The sequence below is a fragment of the Delphinapterus leucas genome, chromosome 18 (assembly GCF_059928025.1).
Source record: "Delphinapterus leucas isolate spDelLeu-1000000601 "Yukka" chromosome 18, BTC_Dleu_Yukka2, whole genome shotgun sequence".
NCBI classification, from domain to species: Eukaryota; Metazoa; Chordata; class Mammalia; order Artiodactyla; family Monodontidae; genus Delphinapterus; species Delphinapterus leucas.
The window spans coordinates 52,350,112-52,373,632 of record NC_143146.1 but is presented as its reverse complement, the minus strand read 5'-3'; positions in this window follow the sequence as shown (position 1 = coordinate 52,373,632).

The following is a 23,521-nucleotide window of genomic DNA, read 5'->3' as shown; positions in this document are numbered from 1 at the left end:
AAGGATATGTGGTTCATTCATACAATGAAATACTACTCAGCAGGAAAAAGGAGCAAGCTACTGACACATGCAATGGCATGGATACATTTTAAAAGCATTATGTTAAGTGAAAGACCCAGCAAAGAAGACTACATTCTTTATAATTCCACTTATCTGACATTCCAGAAAAGGCAAAACTATAGAGACAGAAACCAGATCAGTGTTTGCCAGGGGCTGGGAATGGGGAGAAAGTGACTGAATATAAAGGGGCATGAGGGAAATTTATGGGATGAGAAAATATTCCATATCTTGATTGTGGTGGTGCTTACCGGACTGTATAAGTTTTCAAAATTTACAGAACTGTATACCTTTTTAGGGTGGATTTTACTGTATTTAAATTATATCTCAGTAAACTAAAGATAAAAGAAGGATATGGGGCAGAAATAATCTTTTTTGTTTAGATTAGGCAAGACAGTCTAACACTTACTAAACTGGATGGTTTTGCTCACAAATTACTGGTGGTAAGTTATCTTGTCTGAGAACTCAGTGATTGCAAATTGGTACTTGAGTGTAGCTATTCAATTCACTCTAGATTTATTTCTTATCCTGTGAACTCCATCGGAGTTTTAGTATTAATGAGGTCAAAAGTCAGAGTATTAAGAAACATGAAGGAGTAAAAGCTTCTTTAAATTTTAGAGAACAGTTTCATCATAAGCCCCAGGGCTGCTTCCTCTGGGCTTCTGGGAAGTGGTGTGGGAAGGAAAGCATGCAGAACCACAAAGTTAATGGGAAAATGAATCCTACTGTAATTAAATTTTGAGCATCAAATACTGGTGAAGTATTTACATGCAAATTTAATTGGGAAAGCCTATTGTATCTACTAAAATCAAGCCTAACATGACTTTCTTTAAGAGCATGATTACTTCAATGCTTTGTAGCTACACCATGGAAATGCTAACGAGTTGTTTTACAGATTTGTACCAAATTATAAGTTTTTGTGTTTTGAGGCTCAAGAGAATCGATTCAATTATGCCAACAGATTGACAGAAGCAAACAGATATCGTGTAACAAAATGGCATATATTAAAAAATTAAGAACAGCTACACATTTTGTGTTTTTTTAAATAACTATTTATTTTTATTTATTTTTATTTTTGGCTGCATTGGGTCTTTGTTGCTGCACGTGGACTTTCTCTAGTTGCGGCGAGCAGGTGTTACTCCTCATTGCGGTGCACGGGCTTCTCTTTGCTGTGGCTTCTCTTGTTGCAGAGCACGGGCTCTAGGCACGCTGGCTTCAGTAGTTACGGCATGCAGGCTTCAGTAGTTGTGGCACACGGGCTTCGTTGTTCCATGGCATGTGGGGTCCTCCCAGACCAGGGCTGGAACCTGTGTCCCCTGCGTTGGCAGGCAGATTCTTAACCACTGCGCCACCAGGGAAGTCCTTTGTTTTTAAATTTTATTTTACTTTCAGTGTGAGCAATGAGAGAGTTCATAAAACTTCTGGCAACACTGGCTTTTTAAATATGTCTTCGGAAGGCTATTGCTCACTCTCCAGTCTTACATCTGTCACTCTACTAGAATACAATAGGACTGTGCAGGTTTGGGCAGCTTGTTAGATTGCTTTCAATGTTTATTTTCACCAATATCCAAATGTGTGAATATAAGAAAGTTAATGTTTTAGAAAACAGTTTGTCTTTGTTCTTTTATAGTGTGCATGCATTTTTATATCAATCTGTTTTGGAATGAAGCATATTTTATCCAGACATGGTATGTTTCAAAGACTGCAGCATTGGTCAATGCACATATTTCATTATGTTGCATTAAGACCATAACATGAAGCCAAAGAATCTGTAAAACATTTTTATGTTACACTATTTGCAATAATGGATATTTATTCTTATTAAAATAAGAAAGTAGAATTCATCACATATTTTAAAATAAGACTCATTACATCTTTGCCTTTTTAATACAAATACACAACGTTTGAGGGTATGTAATTGAAATCACTTCTCTAATAATTGAAATACTTAATTATACTGTTGGTTCCACATGCAAGCATAATTATATTAAAGCCTATTTCTTTCCTTTTGGCTTTTATTTGCTTGTAAAACTCAGAGGTACTTTAGATAATATTCAATTGTTTTGGTTATTAAGTTCTACCAGCTAAAAATTGTTCATCAAAGCCATATTAAATACAAAGAATTTTTAAAAGTTAGCCCTGGAGATGTAGTAAATTTTCACGCATTTCCTCCTCAACATTCAAATAGAAAATCTGTTCGCTTTTTAAATTAAAAATGAGAGAAGAAATGGAATTCAGACTCCAATGAAAGCCTGCTTTCTATGAAGAAAATGTATGGATTTTATCATGGTCTTATTAACATGTCAAGCTGTAATTAGGTATTTTCTGAACAACTTTCACAGGGTGATTTTGCAGGCCTGGGGATCATGAAAACTATAATCTTCTGAACAGTATTCAGACCTACATTTAACACCTGCTTTTGAATCGGAAACAAACTAAACCCCAACAGACACGAACATATAGATGAAGTTATATTTTCATCTATAGTGTTATTAATTCAATAGTAGAATGAGATTTTCATATTTGACTTGCATCTTGCATTAACTGTGTGAACTGGTACACTGGATTAACCCCCAGGATTGCTTACTTAGTCAAACTCTATCCTGTATTCCCCCTCTCCCCTCATAGCAACCACACTCACACAGGTCAGCCCGCACAGCTTTTATTGTTCATTTAACACATCTCTGATCAGTGCACACTTTGTTTTTAATATTATTCTCCTCCATTTCCTAGAGAGGGTCATTTTCTCCCCCACTGGTAAAACAAAAACTCTTTATTTTCAGGGATTACTATGAGGATCCAATGTGGAAATTTTAGTAACATTGTTCCACTAACTTTATAAAGGCTTAAAAAACTTGAGACATTATAACTCAGTCATTGTTCAGATGGAAAGTGACCTGGCCATGGTCCCTGAATACATTAGACTCTCTCTAGTTCCTAGGGGAAATTGATTCAGGGTACACCTCAGGAAGACTGCTTTGTTTTGATCTAGAATGCCAAATCCCATGTGAATTATTTCCTTGGCATTATAGGCTGAACATCCATGAGTTCAGGAACACATGCTATGCCTATAGTTTATGTCTAGACTATAAGCAGACCTAAGGAAATTGTTCTTAGCCTTTTTCCTCCTGTATATCACCCTATTCACATTTAGCCTATTAAATAGGAAGTGGGAGAAATCCCTACGTTATGTTACCTCACATCTAAGGAGAAAACATCCAGTGAGAGGGACCTGGGAAGATGAAAGGAGCTTGTAAACATTTTGCTCCTCCAAGTTAAAGATATTCTTATCATTTTGGAACTGGAGATGGGAATATCATATTCTCAGGAAGAGGTTTGGAAGGGTGTCAACTACAAGGTTAAGAAATGCTTCTTATAAGATGTTTGTATCCCCCTCCAGCCACCATCTTCTACTCCATTCTCATTGAGAAACATAGATAAAGAAAATAAAACCATCTAGGAAGGGTTCATGTTGAACCTCTTTGAAAACCCTACATTCTTCAGCATAACATGTTTGAGATAAAAATGTGCTCAACAAATGTTACAAAAATCAGACTTTTCCAATTTTGTTTTTTAAAAAAGATAATCTTGATGAAAATCTGAACATTCTTCCTAATTTACAGTCACCAAACACACAGTACAACTGGGTAGTATGTAGCCCCAACAGGAGAAAAGCTTCAAAGAAATTAGATATCAAAGAAAATATAATTTATGATTTATGACTACAGAGAACCAGCATTGTGCAGTGTTTAAGACCTAAGGCTCTCAAGTCCACATACTTAGTTTTAAATTCCATCTCAATCATTTACCAGCTGTCTGACAACAGACAACTTTATTAACTTCCCTAAATCTCAGTGTCCTCACCTGTCAAATGGAATGTTAGTAGTTCTTACAGTCTAGAAAAGTTAAATGAAATGATGAAAGTAAAGAACATAGAGCAAGGCTTGGCTCAAAAAGGTGCTACTTTTCTTTCAGTTAGACTATGTAGAACTAGAATTATATTTTAGCCTTTTATTATTGTTCATGTTTTCAAAAGTATATGTCATTTGTAAATTAATCTTAGATGATGTTTCTAATACACATGTTGAAAGTTCCAGGTAGTAATCCAGTGAATGGCATGGAATAAAGTATTGTTGATAAATAAGCACATATTATGAGAATAAGAAACATCAAATTTTTTTTAAAAAGATGATTTTGTTATTAATTATTCTGATAGGAAAGATCTATCCTTAAAAGCTAATATGATACATATATATATATATATATATATATCAGTTTTGCTGATATATCAGTCAACGCTACTGAGTTCCTAAAATGCAAAATTCTTTTCTAAATGGATTGAGAAATAATAAGATGTGTTAAAGTCACCAATCCTTGAAAAACAGTTTATTATCATTTGGGGGAGAAAAGATAATAATTTTTGATTTTCCCTACTGACGATTCAACTCTGCTGCAAAATCCATTTAATAAGAATGAATGCATCACTTCTCAGACAGGTGCAAACGGCTAGCAACACAGCACGGTAATTAAGAACAGGCTCTTGAAATAAAATGGCTGGATCTAAATCTTGGTTCTGCTACTAGCTTTGGAAACTTTGGCCTCTGTTTCCATGTCTGTTAAATGGGGATAAAAATAATACTCATCTCATAGGGTTATTTGAAGGATTAAAGAGACAATATTTGCTACAGGGTTAGGACAGCATCTAGCATATAATAAATGACAAAATATTAACTTAGCTAACTTGTCACCCTAAGGTTTCTGTTTTGCTTTGGCTGAGTTTCATCAGTAATTGAAAGAGTGCTTCTAACTTCTACTGGGCTAGATTAGATAAAGATCCAGCTCTTGTCAATAGTGTGCTTAATTAAGCAGACCAGATAAGAGTACCAATAAGCACTTGAAAGAAGCCTTAATATGAATAAACTTAAGGAGAGCTAATGGAACGTAGGTAAATGACTAAGCATGTGCTGGGCTCTTTCAGATTACCTCCAGGTTCATGGCTACTGTCTCATCTCACTCTAATGTATTCAAGCAATAGCATCTTGCAACTCCTTTGTATTGTTCTGGAAATTTGGGGCCCCAGTTTGTGAATGTACCAAAAGTTCATCTGCAGATCAACTGTTTGGAATTCAAAATATATTTTTCAACAGGAACGATGTTCTGAGTGGTAGCTCTTAGGCCAGCCTAATGGATTCAAATTTTCACTGAAGAATAGTATCCCATCAACTCTGACTGACTCTCATTGATACCATGCATTTTGTATTTCTGTTTAATATGCCAGAAGCGAATATCCCTGTCTGCAGTAGCAGTTCATTTGCTGCAACAGGAAAGGCACACTGGTTATTCTAGGGCACCAATGACTAATTTGTCAAATCCCCATTTCTGCATAAGATAGTTTTCCTCCTATTTCTGTACCTTTGAGGAAGAGGACATTTGAATAATATAAACTCATAATTGCAGTAGGGTTTATGTTCTTTCTAGTCCACATCATCAGATATGAACTAAACTTCTTTCTATTTTTCCTCCCACACTGTCTCTGCTTCTGAAAGAGGACTAGAGGCAGAGGTCAAGGAAGGAGTATATACTGCATAGGAGTTTGGTGTGTTGTCCTGAGAAGAGCAAGGGCCCCCAGGCCAATGACGGCATTTTTATGACTGTCCTCATCTCTGCTCTCTGAGATTCCAAAGGCTGTTAAAACTTTAGCTACTATTTCTGTCACTTCCAGTGACATTTGTCATATCAATCCCCTCTCCGGATAGAATACTACCCTCCTTCCTATTCAAATCTTTCTCCACCACTCAGAAAAATATCACATTTAAAAAACTCCACCTGGAGGACTTCCCTGGTGGCGCAGTGGTTGAGAGTGCGCCTGCCGATGCAGGGGACACGGGTTCTTGCCCCGGTCCGGGAAGATCCCACATGCCACGGAGCGGCTAGGCCCGTGAGCCATGATCGCTGAGCCTGCGCGTCCGGAGCCTGTGCTCCGCAATGGGAGAGGCCTGCGTACAGCAAAAAAAAACAAAAAACAAAATAAAAACCTCCACCTGAATGGAAGATTAATTTCGTCACTCTTTTCTCTATGGATCTAAGAATCTCCAGGATGTCAGTTTATAATTAAGACTAAAAGTTAAAAAAATAACAACCCAAATGTAAAAAGACTATAGCAGTTTCAAAAGTGAATATTCCCTTAATAATGAGTAAGATAATTTTTTCCAACTTTTCATTATTTTCTCTTTGAAAATACATATGGCAAAAATAATACACACATTTTGTTGGATTGTGTTTCTTTAAATGCTGCATTTCATGAAGCATTAAGATGGATTTGGTATCAACATACTGAGGACTCCTGCAACTACCGAGATATCAGCTGTCAGTACTGTCTCATGGAGATTCACCCCTAAAAATATCTCACACAAAAGTGAAGGAGACATTTGCAGACAGCTTTGTCATTTAGACATCATCTCATGGTACATAGATGGATCCTAGCTGCTGTACTCATTATAAAATGATTTCACAAATTTAGAGTGACTAGAATCCTCCAATTAGATGCTTAATATCTATGGATGTACTAGCTTTGGTATTTCTTTAACTTCAATGTGTGGAGGTTTGTGATCTAGTGACTTCCTCTTACCTTTCTGCTTTTAAATGTTTGTTTTTACGCTTTGGCTTCATAGTGTTTATTGGCAACAAGAGCAGCTTAGTGCCTAACATGTAATACATTACTCAAAACACCTTAGCTTTTATAAACGAAAGAATCAATGCAGCTGCATCATTTCACCTTTGACTTGCTGTGTTCAACAGAAATAATGCACATACAATGATATTAGATAATGGAACTGCTTCTACCATTTTGGCAACAGCTGGAAAGCCTGGATAAAGTGAAGTGATTGGTGACCTTGGGTACTCCTTGACTTCACTACATTCTGCTCCCGATTAACCAAGTGATGGGGTCTGTAGCCCCAGGTATCACCCAGTCAGCACTTTTCTCTGCCCTTACTACTCCAAATTTCTGTCTTTTTCCATATGCAGTCCCAGAGCTTATCCTTTCATCTGTGCTCACAGAGATTTTCCTTCCTTTTTCTAAATAAGATGACAAAGGATGAGCAATTAGAATGTGGTCTGGAGAGGGCTCTCTTAAAATATTTTTCTTTCTCTTCATTTCTTTTCAATTTCCCTCTCCTCTCTTGTTCCAAATTATAGTACATCCTTATTCTCTGTTCAGATAAAATCAAACAAAACAAGTCAATAAAATATAACAGTACCAGAATTTTTGTCTTGACTCTGTTTCCTTCTAGCCACAAGTTTCACATGAGGTGGTGTGGGTGGGAGTGAAGAAAGAAGAGGAAAGGTCTTGGAAGCTTGAGAGAGAGGGGAGAAATTGACAGAGTGAGACATGAAATCCTGGTTGAACTAATCACTTGTAGAGTGGTTTTTATCTGAGACATGAAGACCAGTGCTGAGTTTTGCTTCCAAGTTTATGCAGAGCAAGAAAACAGGCTACCCTTGAAGCCAAGCCACATTGGTTTAGAGTCAGAAAGTTAATTCAATATAAAGCCCATAAAATGCTTCCTCCAGATGCCTCCCTCTCTTTCTCTCTCTATTTATTGCTGCCACCATTCATAAGAGTTCTATGACTATAGCCTCTTTCCAGCCTAAATTAATCTCTATTCCTTTCTATTCCACCACAAAATTAATCTTCCTAAAACATTGCTTAGATGACACTCCCCTGGTCACAGGCCCTGTAGGTGGGGAGACTTGGCTGTCCCCTACTTAGCTTTGAAGTGTATTATGATTAGCTTTTCAATGCAAGTCGCTAATACATCGACTCACTTCATCATTTTCCCAACATTTCTCTGTTAGTTATCTTTGGCTGAAAAAAGTCTGAGCATTTTCCCTAACTGGATGTGCTTAAAGATGTTTCCAGACCACACTGATTTGCCAAGAGGGACTTCTTAAGAGGTGGAATCCAAGTTATTTGAATACATTTTGTTTTTACACATGTGAACAGCCATCCTATTCTTCTTTAATACCATTTATATCCTCTACATGTCAACTAACCAGTCAAGTGTTGGCACAAACTGCATTAATGGAATTTCTTTCTTATTTAAATAAATCATATATATATACACACACACACATATTCTATATTCTATATATATATATATTCTATATATATATTTTATTCTATATACACATTCTATATTCAAGTGGCTCCCTCTTTTCCAAATTGTCTACTTGGGCAATGGTTCTCAAAGTGTGGTCCCCAAAGGAACACATCAACATCACTAGGGAACCTGAGAAAAATGCAAATTCTCAGGCCTCACCCAAGACCTAGAATAGGAATCTCTGTTGGTAGAACCCAGCAGCCTGTGTTTTAACAAGTCATCCACATGATTCTGATAAACTTTGAGGAACGTTAATCTAATGCTTACCAATTCTGAGTTCATTTTTCATAATACAGTGATATTTTGTATAAAATATATAATATGCTTCTAGGTCATACCTACTACAGAATGAGTGTGAGTTTTCATTATGAGAGTCTATCTGAAATTTTTGGAAAATGGCCACATGATACATAGGCTTTCAAATACATATACAGACATACATACAAAAACATGCACGTACATACATCTAACAATTCAGTATATTTTTCCAGGCATAGTTTGAAGAACTTTACATATATTAACTTCTTCATTCCTTAAAACAAACTTAAGAGGTATTATTTATTTCCCATTCTACACATGGATATAGCCAGACCCAGAGGAGTCTAAGTAACTTACCCATCTCCACAAAGCCAGTTGGGAAAAAGCAGGGATTTGAACGTGGTAATCTAGTACTCCATGCTTTTAGCTACTCTTCATGTTACCTATTAAATAAGCATCCTCTCACTCTTCTTAGAGTTATTTTGTTTTTAAAAATACAAACGCATCATCATAATCAGAATGTTGAACATTTATGAAAAACTTGAAGTGTTACCCCACTTTGTTTAACTTAATTTTTTGCGTTACGCGGGCCTTTCACTGTTGTGGCCTCTCCTGTTGCAGAGCACAGGCTCCGGACGCGCAGGCTCAGCGGCCATGGCTCACGGGCCCAGCCGCTCCGTGGCATGTGGGATCCTCCCTGACCGGGGCACGAACCCGTGTCCCCTGCATCGGCAGGCGAACTCTCAACCACTGTGCCACCATGGAAGCCCTAACTTAATCTTTATTTACTTCCAATTTATACTAGCTAAGAGGCTTAGTGAGGCTACATGATTTTCTCAATTCCATACAATTATTATATTGTTTCAGCTGATCTGTTTTTGAGTATAATGTGTTTTCTCTTATACATTTAGTTTTTAAAAAATCAGTGTAAATTCACTGATTAAGAGGTTACTGTTTATTTTTAATGCATATCAGAAGATGCAAGACTGTAGATATTTATTTCATGCAAACACAGTGATAGTAAATAAATCATTCCAGTGTTAAATATAAAAATCATATTATTTACAGATTGGTAAATATTTACCAGCATTTTATCTTCTAGGGCTAATACACAGAATCTTCCCCTGCAATATATTTAATATATTTTACTGTTTATAAAATTACTAATATCTAGTATATTAGAAATAAATTGCAAATTGAATTATTACACAGATTTAAAGTATAATCTTTGTTAGCTACATGTGTTAGCACAAATTGCTTTGCAGTATATTAAATATAAATCTGATGCAAATTAACATGAGCAAATATTCAGTAGATTGTCTGGACAAGTTATCTAGATTGTAGTTATTTTGAAGACTTTTAAAAATGCAGATAGAAGAAACTTTTCTCATTTATTGAATATTGAGATTAGGATATGTGTTTTTTTTTAAGTTATTTTTCCATCAACCCATCTTCATTTTAATGCTGTCTTAAAAACATTGGTGTTTTCTTTTTCATTGTCCAGTGCAAAGACATCTGAATATACAATTCAGTAACTCAAATGTGCTATGAAGTTGAACTGCCTCTTGGGGAGTCAATCATCATTTGATTTAATGTTGACTGTTTAATCATGTTGTAAACTTCTGCAACAGGCCTGCATAATTGCCTCCTTAGCAAAAAAGAGAAAACAGCTTACTTTGCAACTCCAGTTCCTTAAGAAGCCCATTACTTTCCTGAAAACATCAAAAGAGTTGTCAGCATTTTCATTATCTACCCCCATTTCCTAGATTTGATAACTGGCTATAAAATTTTACTCTGGACTTAAAATTGACATTTAATATTTTGACCATGGGGCTTCCTTGGTGGCGCAGTGGTTGCGAATCTACCTGCTGATGCAGGGGACGCGGGTTCGTGCCCCTGTCCGGGAGGATCCCACATGCCGCGGAGCGGCTGGGCCCGTGAGCCATGGCCGCTGGGCCTGCGAGTCCGGAGCCTGTGCTCCACAACGGGAGAGGCCACAACTGTGAGAGGCCCACGTACCTCAAAAAAAAAAAAAAAAAAAAAAAAAAAAAAATATATATATATATATATATATATATATATATATTTTTTTTTTTTTTTTTGGACCATGAAATGAAGGCAGTCATACTCTGGGAGAGAGGGTAGGGTTCTTTTGCTATGCAATTCGAATTAGGTAAATTGTTATTGCCCAGACTATAGCAACTCATCATTATAATCACTGCCATTTACTGAGTATTTGCTGCCAGGCACGATATTGAATTATTTTAAACAAAGTTCAACAAGGTATTATTCTCAGTTTGCAGATGAGGAGACTGATACTTAGAGGAGTAAAGTCCTTTTCCAAGTTTACATAGTAAGAAACTGAGCTCAAACACAAGTTCAGAGGACCATGGCGCTTCCTACTATGTAACTGCTGATTAACCTCACCTGTGCACATGGTGTAAGCGGGAGGGATGTGAGCTAATAACGAAAAATAGGGTTTTACATTTCAACAACCTATTTCACCTCTATTGCCAGAGGCGACTGTCTCATTTCGGAGTCAATTATAGCTCCCATGGATATTTTTGCTGCCTATCTTGAAGGGAAAATGTATACTAATAAGTCGGGATTAGAAAAAGACATTCCACTCATTTGACAGCTTACCATGTTTCCATAACAAACAACTATTTAATTAGAGAAAATGAGGTTTGAAAATAATCCCTTTCGTCCAAAATATAAACTAGTCGGTCTAGGTATTTTTATTTTTTAAAAAGCTCGTAATAGTTACCATCCACTAACTTAAATAACAATCGTCTCCCACATATGTTCTTTATGACTTCTTCAGCAAAAACTCTGCAAATACTTTCTCCCAGAGAAAGTTTAGGCACCTGACACCTGGACTAATGTGACAGATCACATGGCTCAGCATGTTGGAAATTCATTGTAACTTACGAACACAACTAAAATTCGTTCTGTAAGTGCTGAACAGTGTTGATGGTGATGCTAATTCTGTGGCATCTTGACTTTAGGGATGAAAGCAAATTTCAGAGACAAGAAAATCTATCTTCCTATGTTAAAAGGCAGAATATGTTAGCCTGATGGAAAATTCATTTTCTGTTCATTATTTTTCTACTTTTCCAGTGATGGCAATCAATATCATCCACATCAAATCTTTTTTTTTTTTCACATCAAATCTTTATTAGGTATCTAGTTGGTGAGTGGTACTGTGAAGTTGTTTGTCCTCAGAGCAACGTTAAAGCAATATTCTGTAATAATCTAAACAGGAAAAAATTTGAAAAAAATAGATATATGTATATGTATAACTGAATCACTTGGCTGTACACCTGAAATTAACACAACAGTGTAAATCAACTATACTCCAATATAAAATGAAAATTTTTAAAAAAGAATAAAGTTAAAGCAGACCTAAATCCCCTCAATGTACCCAGTTTGGCCAAGGTCTATTGATTTGACATTTTAGCCTGGCTTCATGATTAATTGTAAAGTGATCAATTGGGATGACTATGCAGTAAGCAGAATCGAAAACTTAATAGCAAGAATCACCAAATTGCCTCTAGCCATGTACGTTAAAATTGTCTGCAATTTAACTTCACATACAGGTTCTAGGATCTTTTAAATCCTTTAGAGAGGCAATACTGCCAAATATGTCATCAGCATAGATCTAGGGAGAACCAATTCTCAGTTAAACTGAGACTGATTTCATCCATGGGAAAGCTGATTTTTCAATGTTTGAGAGGATCATTTAAACTGATCAGAAGTCTTCAGAAGTTATTTAGGTGATAGGTAGAAATTTGGGTTTCATTCCCACAAATGGCCTATAATTCAGTAGTGACTGAAAGAGAATGTGCATTAAAAATTCTAACAGTTCTTTTCAACCCCCAAACTGGATTATTTTACTCACCTGAGGAAGATGAGACTCAAAAACATCGTACATTTTAAGCAAGGACAGTCATCACAGAAAGCAGTCATGCTCCAGCAGAGACACTTCATCGGGAAAGTGGACTCAGTCCTCCCGGCCAAGAGGTCATTGGAAAGTTTGTTCCTTAATAAAACAGGATGATTCCCCTGCCCATAGCAGCACAAAAATGGGTTTGAATTTATATTCCTCTTTTTCCTTGAATAAAGGCATACACTAAACATTTAAGTGGCCACCTATCTCTTGTGTACTTTCTGCTTTACTCTTACAGATCTTTGATAATTTCCAGAACCTTGTAGATCACGGGTCTCCCAGGGAGTGAGTGGGTTGATTAGGAAGCCTCAGGTTGCTGGATTAAAGATGAAAATGCCTCTGATCCTGAAATTCATGTCAAGACAACTTGTCTCACACCATTTGAATTGTCTGTGCCTCAGCCTCACTGCTGCTTTGCGTGCCTTATGAATTCTCCTCCTCGGTCTGGATTTCACCTTGACTACAGAAAACCTGTTTTTTCAGTTGCCTTTATCCAGGTTTTAGTCCCTGTCTGGACTGTTCAGTCTTAGAGCACTACCTAATGCAAACTGAAAAGCAAAACCTTAAGACAAGTATGCCTGTGTCTCTGTTTCTGCCTGATCTCTTGTTACATCTAAGGGCCTGGTTGGCTCCTGGGGGCCAGAAACAGGAAAGTCTTAATTCCTACCAAAGGTCACAGAATAGTCTGCCCAGAAATGGTTATGGCCTCAAGGAGCCACAAAGGGGCGACAATGATTCATCTTGGTGATTCAGAATCTTCAATTCTGCTCTTCCTATAAAGGATCTGAACTGGAAGCCAGGGTAGGTTATAGTGATAGTATGATAGACACTCACCACACCCATTTCTTCATAGGTACATATCCGTCCACATTTCTCAGTCACCGTTGCTGGTAGAAGTGGCCATATGACTGGCTTCTAACCGACAAAACCTGAGCTGACATAATATGGACTATTTCCTCACATAAAATCCTCTCATGAGATTCCCTAATTAATGATAATGAGCACCTTCTCATGTACCTTTTGACATTTGTATACCTTATTTAGAGAAATATCTATGAAAGTCTTTTGCTCATTTTTAAATTGGGTTATTGGTTTTTTGCTATTGAATTGTAGAAGTTCCTTATATATTTTGGATATTAACTCCTTATCAGATATAGGGTTCAAAAATATTTTCTCTTATTCCATAGGTGGCCTTTTCATTTTATTGGTTATATCCTTTGTTGTGCCAAAGATTTTTAGTTTGATGTAGCCCTATTTATCTATTTTTGCTTTTGTTGCCTGTGCTTTTGGTGTCACGTCCAAAAAAATCATTGCTAAGAACAATATCAAGAAGCTTTTTCACTATGCTTTTTTCTAGAAGCTTTACAGTTTCAAATCTTACGTTTAAGTCTTTAATCCACACAAATGGCCAACCAACACATGAAAAAAAAAATGCTCAACAGTACTAGTCAACAGGAAAATGCAAATCAAAACTACAATGAGATGTGAATCAAGAATCTAACATCTAATGTTGTAACTTATGTGTGAAGGTAAGAAAGTAGTTTTCTCAGATACACTAGAAATCATATTATTCAATATTATTCTGAAATAGTCTATAAGATGTACAACATGGGAGTGAAAGAAAATACAATATTACCTGGTCAAGAATAAGGGAGTCATGGTTTTAATGGCATGTCAATGAATATTAAATCTATGTAAAATAAACACCCAATATATCATAATTTGTAGGTTGTATCTAAAGCAGTACTAAGGATGAAATTTACTGTTTTAAATGCCTATATTAAAGACAAAAGTTCTCCAATCAAAAAGCTTGACTTAAGAAACTGTGAAGAAAGCAAATAAAACCCAAAATAATAATAAGAAAAAATAATAAGAATCAGTGCAGAAATCAATGAAATAAAAATCAGAAAGGCAACAGAAGGTCATGAGAATTCCCTTGAGAGTAATTCATTATCTTGAGTGTGATGGTAGTTTCACACAGGTATACCTATTTTAAAACTTCTTCAATTTTATATTTCAAATTCACACATTTCATTGTATGTCATTTATGTTTCAATAAAACTGTTAAAATTTTTATAAAAAGAGGTTGAAATAATTATTAAAGTTTATAAGATAAAATTATCAAACAATGCAATCAACTTTTCTTGAACCGAAGACCATCAGTACCTAGATTAAGAGGATCCACTGAGAACCCAGCACAAGAGTGAAAAAGACCTACTCCAATATATATCATTGTGAAACTTCAGAAGGGGTTCATAGGGGATAGAAGACACCAGAATACATTCAGAGATAAAAAACAAACAAACAAACAAAAAAACGCAAACAACCAAACTAATAAAAACCATTTTTCTTTTACAGGATTAGAAAACACAGTGGCAGTTTGACTTTTCAAGAGCAACTCTGGATACTTGAAAACAATGTAGCCATATTTATAGAATTCTGAAGGAAATGATTTCTAATCACAAGTGTTATACCCAGAATTCAAAGATGATTAAGCTGCAGGTTTAAACAGAGGGAGAGGAGGAACTGTTTAGGTGAGGGTTTGAAATCTTCAGAACAAATACGTTTTGCACATGGATTACAGAGGCTCTTCTGTATAGCAATCAGAGTTCATATTATGGTTCAGGCTCATTGAGTAGAGGTACCTGGCAGCCTAAAAACAAGAACAGGTGAGAGGAGAGGGAGAGAGAGAGAAGGGAAAATTCCTCCTGCTAAATGCTCAAGGGACATTCAAAATTCACTGGTCTATATCTCTACCTTATCGGTACAACAGGTGAGCAGTGGAATTTGGAGAAAAAAGCTTAGTGCTCTTTTCAAACATTGCAGTTGAAGACAGTAACATTGCTTAGGTAAAATTTGATGTATTATATTTGATGTCTTTGGCAGTATCTTATGTTTTCTTAACCTTCCTTGGAAGTTCAAATTATTCTATTTGCACTCCTAGAGTATTACTTGATATCTTTTGTAACTTGTCTAAAATGGCCAACTGTTGACTGGATATAATGTGATACAAATAGTTACTCCTAATCCTTGGCCCACGGTCCCTACCCCCTTCATCACCCTCTACCCACAAGTGACTATGAAATTTTTCACCAGTCACAAATCAATCAGAATGAACAATAAAAAATCATGTTTATTTTGTAGGTAAAAAATGCTCAAATTTCAATAATTTGATATTTCATTATAATATGTGTATAATAAATGTGAGTATTTGAATTAAATGTCATTCAGAAATTATATAAGTCCATAAAAACATAGAAAGAGACATAAATGAAAGGTACAGAATGTAATATTCTAATATTTAATATCTTTTCTCTAATAATGAATGTGCGTGTATTTCAAGGGTGCAACGGTGGTTTAAAATTAAAAATAAACTATAATGTACTTAATGAAGTGTCTAGGCAAAAAGTAAATAGAAATATAGTATATCAGAATAATATGATAAAAGATTTATTTAGACATCATGCAAAAGCCTTGTGCCAAGAATTTTGTTTGGTGTTAGGAGGCATATTAATAGATATATAAATATTAATACATTTCTACCTGTTTCATGTTATTTAGAACAAAATTAGAATTATTATCTAACATACTACTATCCCAGAACACATACAGAAATTGCTTGTGTAGGGACAAATCAATAAATATCTCAAATAAATAAATTGTGCAGATCCCAGTCTCTGAATAAAAATAAAACAAAAAAATTTATAAGAAATCATTAATTTAAATATCATTTAAAAATTGAGAACCTTTTATTGGAGAATATAATGTATTAAAGTTTGTGAGAGGCAACAAAACTGTTATTCAAAGAAATACACTTCCTTGAAAGTTGTTATTGGTAAATTAGAAAAAAAGGGAATATAAATAAAATAGACTTTCAGGGGTCACTTATTAAAAAATAACACAATTATAGGAAAGTATGAGTAAAAAATTAATAAGGTAAAGCAAATAGAATAAGCAATAATTAATTACAATTAATCAGTAACTTAATGAGCTAGTTCTTTGGAAAGAGCAATAAACCCCTCTAGCTGATATAATGAAAAATATATATGAGAACCAACTTCTAACATTGAAAATGAAAATGATCATATAGCTACAGATACAGATAATTTAAACATTGTAAAACCATCACATTGGGAAACCCTGTGCTAACATATTGAAATAGGTAATTTCCTTAGAAAAATAAAATTACCCAAATTAATTCAAAAAGTAGAAAATGAGAATAGTCAATTAATCATAAAAAGCTTAGTAAAAGAAAATTAGCGTCATAAAACCCCTCTAAGTAGAATCTCCCCAATTTTTTTCATGGGAGAAAAATACAAAATTTTCAAGGAACAGGCAGAGTATATTCATAGAACAAAAACCATATAAAAATTTTGGAAATCCCCAATTAAGAAAACAAAGAAATCAACATTGCAATTGTAAGAAAACCTGAAAAAATGACTTGTACAAAACTAAATCCTTCAAACATATCTCATTTACAAATGATTTGGATTTGGATGTGAGCTTATCACAAGAGTTTATCATCATATAGATGGTAGAGTAGTTGCACATTAGGATGCCTATCAATGTAACTCATAAATTATTAAGTCTTAGAAGGCAAAATCATATGAGATGGGGTTTAATTAAATTCATTTTTCCTTTCTGATGACATTTAGCAAACTTAGGGGAGAAGAATACATCCTTAACACCTAGTGCAAAAAACTGAAGCTAATCAACACTAGATTTAAGATGAAATGTAAATGCGGCATTTCCAACTGAGATCTGTAGAAAATTACTTTTTGAAGATATAACATATATTCTACGGGAAAAAGAGAAAAGCATTCTGTGTTCAAATGCATGTGAGAAATGTCTCACATTTATTCTCAGAGGTGCTTTCGTACATGTGCGTTTAAAAAGACCTAAGAAACCCTATAGTAAAATAACCTTTTTAATTTTAACTAAGCATTGCCACAGTAATTTTTTACAGTGTTATCAGTTATAGTCATCATGTTTCACATTAGCTCCTCAGACTTTAATTCATCTTGTAGCTGAAAGTTTGTACCCTTTTACCAACCTCTCCCTATTTCCTCGCCCCGCCAGACCATGACAACCACTTTACTACTTTCTGTTTTGACTTTTTTTCTGAAGATTCCTCATATAAATGATGCAAAAAGTCTCCTTTTGAGAAGCATGCATATTAAAATCTTGTAGAACACTGCAGGTGTTACCATTTTCAGAAACTGAAGACTCAAGTCATATCCACTGAAACCAGGGATAAGACAGGATCCTCATGTTGAGAAAAGGCGTTTAGCTTTTTTTTTTTCTTCCTATATGGAAATTTCAATTAAGAAGACAAGGAAGGAAGGAAGAGAGAGGGAGCTAGGGAAATAACCAAATGGCAAGTATTAGTAAAGAAGAAACATATTTTAAATGTTCTGAAATTTACAGGATTTCTTTAATCCTAACTGCATCAATTGAAAAGCTTTTAAACCAGGGAGTGTACTAAAATAGTCAGTCACAAAGTCAATATATAAAACTTAGTATCTCTTCTACATTCCCAGAAAAGATCATTGACAAATTATAGTTGGTAAAAAGCTCCCATTTCCAAGAAAAACAAAACATGTAATACAGCTAAGAATACATTTTACAGAATCTAAGTAGTGTTTATATGTAAAAAATAATTAAAACTATGAAACTGTTTTTAAAAGTATTTAAAATATACAAGTGTAATAAAATGCACTATGTAAAAAAAGTACAGAACTATATTCATTGTTATAAAAATGCATAAAGTCATTTGTCCTGGATGGCAATCTTAATGCTGTAAAGAAGCTAATTTTTCTCAAATAGATCTTTAAATTTACAATTACTTCAATCAAAATAACCATTTTCTTTCTGGTATTCAAATAAATTGTCCAAAAAATGTGAAAAATTAATTCTAAACCTTATGCAGAAAAATTAAAATAGAATAGCTAACAAATCATGGAAAAGAGGTGAGTAAAGTAGTTTTTGTACTGCCAGATATTAAAATTCATTAAAAATTCATAATTATAAATATGCTGTAGTGATAAAAATAATAGCTATACATATAAGGGAAATAGGATAGAATATTAGAAAAATTTTCCAGGTATGATAAGAGTGCAGTATAAGTATTGTGCAACACGTTTAAAAGTCAGTATTGTACCACCAGTGGTGAATGAGAGCAATGACCAATCCAGGGCAGCTAAGGTGTTGGGAGAAATCTTATTTTATAAGCTGCCAAAGCAGAATGTCAACTGGAATAAATTTTCTGGAGAAATGTTCATCAGTAGGTCTCAAAAATGTTCAATTTGTATATGCCCTTTGGACTCCGACTTTCTTCTCTATCTCCTTGAAGCAGTATAAAATTTTTATTTCTAGTAATTCTTTCAGAGATAACTACAAATTTCACAGAGATATACTCTTGAGGCTGTTAATCTCTGTGGTTGAGACTATATATTTTTTTTTAAAAAGAAAAAGACAAAAAGGAAAGAATCTAAATGTCCAACAGTAAGGGTTTGGTTTAAATATAGTTATGTTTCAGATAGTTAATTAAAATGATGCCGTTATTAAGATTGAGGGGATAGATCTGTATGTGACATGAAAAATGGTTCACAACATGTAAGAAAATTTACAGTACACAAATATACATATATACATTTTACACATGAACACACAAGCATAATATATATTTATATATGTATGCTGTGTGTGTGTGTGTGTGTGTGTGTGTGTGTGTATGTGTGTGTGTGTTTCTCTCTCTGTCCCTTTCTCTCTGTCTCTCTCTGTCTCTCTCTTGAGAGAGAGATGGGAATATTTGGTATGGATTTTTGGCCATTCACTCCTCCACTCAATTATTAAGTTCCATGGAATTTTAGAATTTGAACTTAACCCCTCTTTCTCAAGTCTCTTCATTTAATTAGGACTTTCTCCTGTCTTTCACAGGTGAAGGTCCTTGCTATGTTTAGAGCCCATTGCCTTGTTTCTGTCAAAGAAAGACGTCAGCTTCCTAATGAAAGCTTCTGTCTCACTGCGGTCATTGGATGGGAGCCTCTCTTCACTTTCTAATAAAAGGGTGACATTTTCCTCATTGGTTTTGCTCTGTTCTGCCATATGTACATGGCCTGGCACAGTAAGTTCCTAGATCCACGGCCGTTCATTTGGCAGAAGTTTATTTCCTTGATTTGTGCTTATGTTGGTTAGGTTGTAGGCTGTAAATTTCTATACTATTTTACTGGGTGAGATGAAGTCAATAGTAAACTTAACTAATTCATTCAATTGAACTAAATTTTGCTATAACAAATTGTAAGAGGTGCCCAGAGTATTGTGAATGTTATATCAAACCCAGGACCTTTGGTTCACTGTAGCCTCATGTGGTCTGTGTCACGAGACTTTCCTTGTACTGTAATGCTTTGGTGACAAGAAATCATATTTGCTGTGCATTGCCTTTGCTGCTGGAGCCTGACAGTACAGGCACAGCTTTCAAAGTTAAAACAAAAAATCTTATAAAGCAAACAATTAATAATAATAAATTACCCAATGTATTCCAAACATTAGAAATTAAAATGCGGAATGTTTTCAAATTATACTTATATCCAGTTCATTTACAAAAAATGATAAATAATATTACACGATTTCTGTAATTTGTCAAATGACAACTCAGGGAGTTTGCCAATTTACTGAATTATTATTTTTTATTTCTGTTTTGTGACAAAGTATAAGAAACTATGAGAAAAATATATTTTTGAGTGATTAAAGAAAAATAAATAATTTCCTTCCTTAAACTTGGTAAAATAATCATTATTTTACTGATGATAAGAAAAGTTTATTTTCCTGGACAAATTTTACACATACTGTCACTTCAGTGTCATAAACAGAATGCTTAAGGCCAGAAATATCCAAACATATATTTTTGGTCTGTTCCACAGTAAAAAAAATTAACTCTAACTCAAAAAGAAGAAAATCTGTGATTTTATGTGACAGGTAGTTCTGGGTTTTATTTTAAGGTAGATGTTCAACATTAAACCTGTGATTCCATTGAAAAATTATATTTGCTCATTTTCAAGCATTCATACAGCCTTTGTGACTTAAAGACAATGATGTTCCAGCTTGTAGAAAAATCTAATTACTGATTTTACTTTTCTTCTGGTTTTCTCTCCCTCTCCTTTTCACAGCTTTGTCCATTTTATCTGCTCAGAAAAATAAGCCCGAGAGCCTACATACACAAAGAATAGATAAAATGTCACCTCCAGAGCTTTCATCAAAGGCAGACTCAAACTAAATATTCTAACAAAAGGTAAAGGAACAATGAACTAAAACAAAGTAACAAATATGTAATGAGCTGCAAAGAAATCGATTGATAATTGCACTTGAGATCTGTGAAAATTTTACTGTCCCTGATCCAACCAAGAGGCTATTGCTGCAGTATTTTGTGAACACAGCTCTCCTGTGGGATCGGGCTGCAGAGGACATTTTAATGGGAGGACGAGAGCAATAGGAAGAGGGGTATGATTCATGTTCAGCATCTCAAGTGGAGGAAGGAGTGCAAGCATTGAATAATGAAACAAAGACAAGATATTCTGCATGCCAGGAAGGTGACTGTTAGAGAGCTGTTAGAATTATTTAAAAAGGTTAGTCTATGAATAAACATGCTTCATCAAGGTCTCTTACACATGCAAAGAGGGATGCTAATGAATAATAAAAGAGTAATGGGGACTGGTGAAGAAATGAATTTAATCTTATCCAAAGCAGATACAAATTAATATTGGAGCAACATTTTTGTAATCACTTCTCAAGGCAAAAATTCAATTAATGTGACTATATCAATATTTCAAATCTTAGTCCCTTGAAAGTATACTTGTCTCTCTTCATATAAGCTTGCTCTCCTCTGCGGATGGCTGTAGCTCACCTTGTCAATACTTGGGGAGACTTCTAAATGGTATAGCTGGAGGATATTGAGACCAGTTTTATAAATCACAGGGCTATGATGCAGAATTTCCTTAGGGCACGTTTCGGTTAGGAAATTCACGTTAGAGAAGAGTAATTATTCTATAGAAAATAGATATGCAAGTCCGGAACAGTTTCACTCACTTCATGATTTTATTTCCTGCTTTATATACACAAACACATATATATTCACACACACACACACACAGGAGGGAGAAAACTGTGATTTCTGGAGAATACACATTTTTAAGTACATGTTTACAGTCACGTAATAGTTGTGTATATATTATATAATATAAATATATGTTTACCCCTATATGTATTTAAATAACATCGTATCAAATGGATTAGCAGAGGAAACCACCACCAAAAGGAGAGTAGTTCTATCAGTGAGAAAACAATCATGTAAACCAAAGTTGAAAAAAATGTCTGCATCTGAGCTAAATTTTATGCTTTGTCACAGCCTGCTCTGAAAACAGGAAAAAGAGATTGAATATTTTCCTTGGAATTATTAATATATCTGATTTTTTTTCCACTAGAGATTTATTTTATCTTATATCTTTTTCTTTTGTTGGTAGTCACTCGATACATTTTATATAGTGAGTTATATAGTATATATAGTATCCTATTTGACATGCAATATAAATGCCTGTCATAGTTTGTTTAAGGTGTCAGAGACTTAGAAAAAGTTTATGAAACTAAATGGACTACTTAAATAAGTGTTTTACAGCTGGGCAGAATGTGTTGTTTATGTTGTAATACCCTGACAGGTTTATATAATGAGAAGTGCTAACGCCACCATACTATGATAGATTGGACTTATTTGAAGCATGGTGCTATAGACAAATATCCTTACATGCTGTTGTTTGCAAAACCAAATGACGATCCAAAGCAAGCCACCCTATTAAAATAACTGTCTGGAAAATCTCACTTCTGTAGTTTTAATAGACAGTGTATCATTCCCATAATGCAAGAAACATGAAATGGTTTCCATAGGCAATGAGTTCCCTAGAGGGGCTGGGATTTGTCTCATTATATAAAGCTTTTCCATCACCATTGCAATACCTCTTCTCATCTTTGCTTATCATCCGAGTGGAGAATTTTCTGTCAACAGCTTTAGCCTGGCTAAACCTGCATAACACAGAAGAGAAATATACTGGAGATAATATTACTTCTTTCTATTTATGTAGAAAATTATACCCAGTATTCCTGCCTGTAAAGGATTACTCTCTGATGTGGACAGCATTCTGCACTCTCATTAAGAAAAGCAGTCTATGATTTTATTTTATTTTTTAAAGAAGTTGGATGTGGCAGGAAACACTATCTGAGATTTCATGCTGTGAAATTCACCAGGGGGAGAAAATCGCCACTTGTGATTTCTCCTTAGATGCCTTTGGGAACTAACAGTCCAATACTGTACCAAGAGCTTCCCATGGCCAGCAATCCTACCACCTGCCTCAATAATTTTGATGGTAGGAAGAAGGTTAATATGATGGAATAAAATGAACTTTGTCAAGTAATATTAAAGTTCAGTTCCTAACTGACAAGCCCAAGGATTTTCTGAGAAAGGATGTTACTGTGCTCTGTGATTCTCCTTGACTTTCTGCTGTTTCTCTTTGCTTTAGTTTATACAGGTTCTTTGGGCAGCCATTATCTCACAGCAGAGGGACTTCTTGTCCTCCCATGCTCCTTTATATCCTCGTCACCATCATTCTCATCATGCTTATCCTCTTCCTCTTCCTCCTTCTCGTCATCAACCATTGGGTACTGGGCTTCCCTGGTGGGGCAGTGGTTGAGAGTCTGCCTGCCGATGCAGGGGACACAGGTTCGTGCCCCGGTCCGGGAGGATCCTGCATGCCACGGAGCGGCTGGGCCTGTGAGCCATGGCCGCTGAGCCTGCGCGTCCGGAGCCTGTGCTCCACAACAGGAGGGCCACAACAGTGAGAGGCTCGCGTACTGTAAAAACAGAAAAAAAAAATTATTGGGTACTTATAATATATCAATCAATATAATTTCATCATCAAAAAAACCACTTCTGTGTATTTTTATGTTCATTGCACATTCAAAAATGTGACTTAGGATATAATTAACTTCTTCAAAGTCACAAGCTAATAAATGGAAGAAATAAGATCCAAAACCATGTTTGAATCTAAAG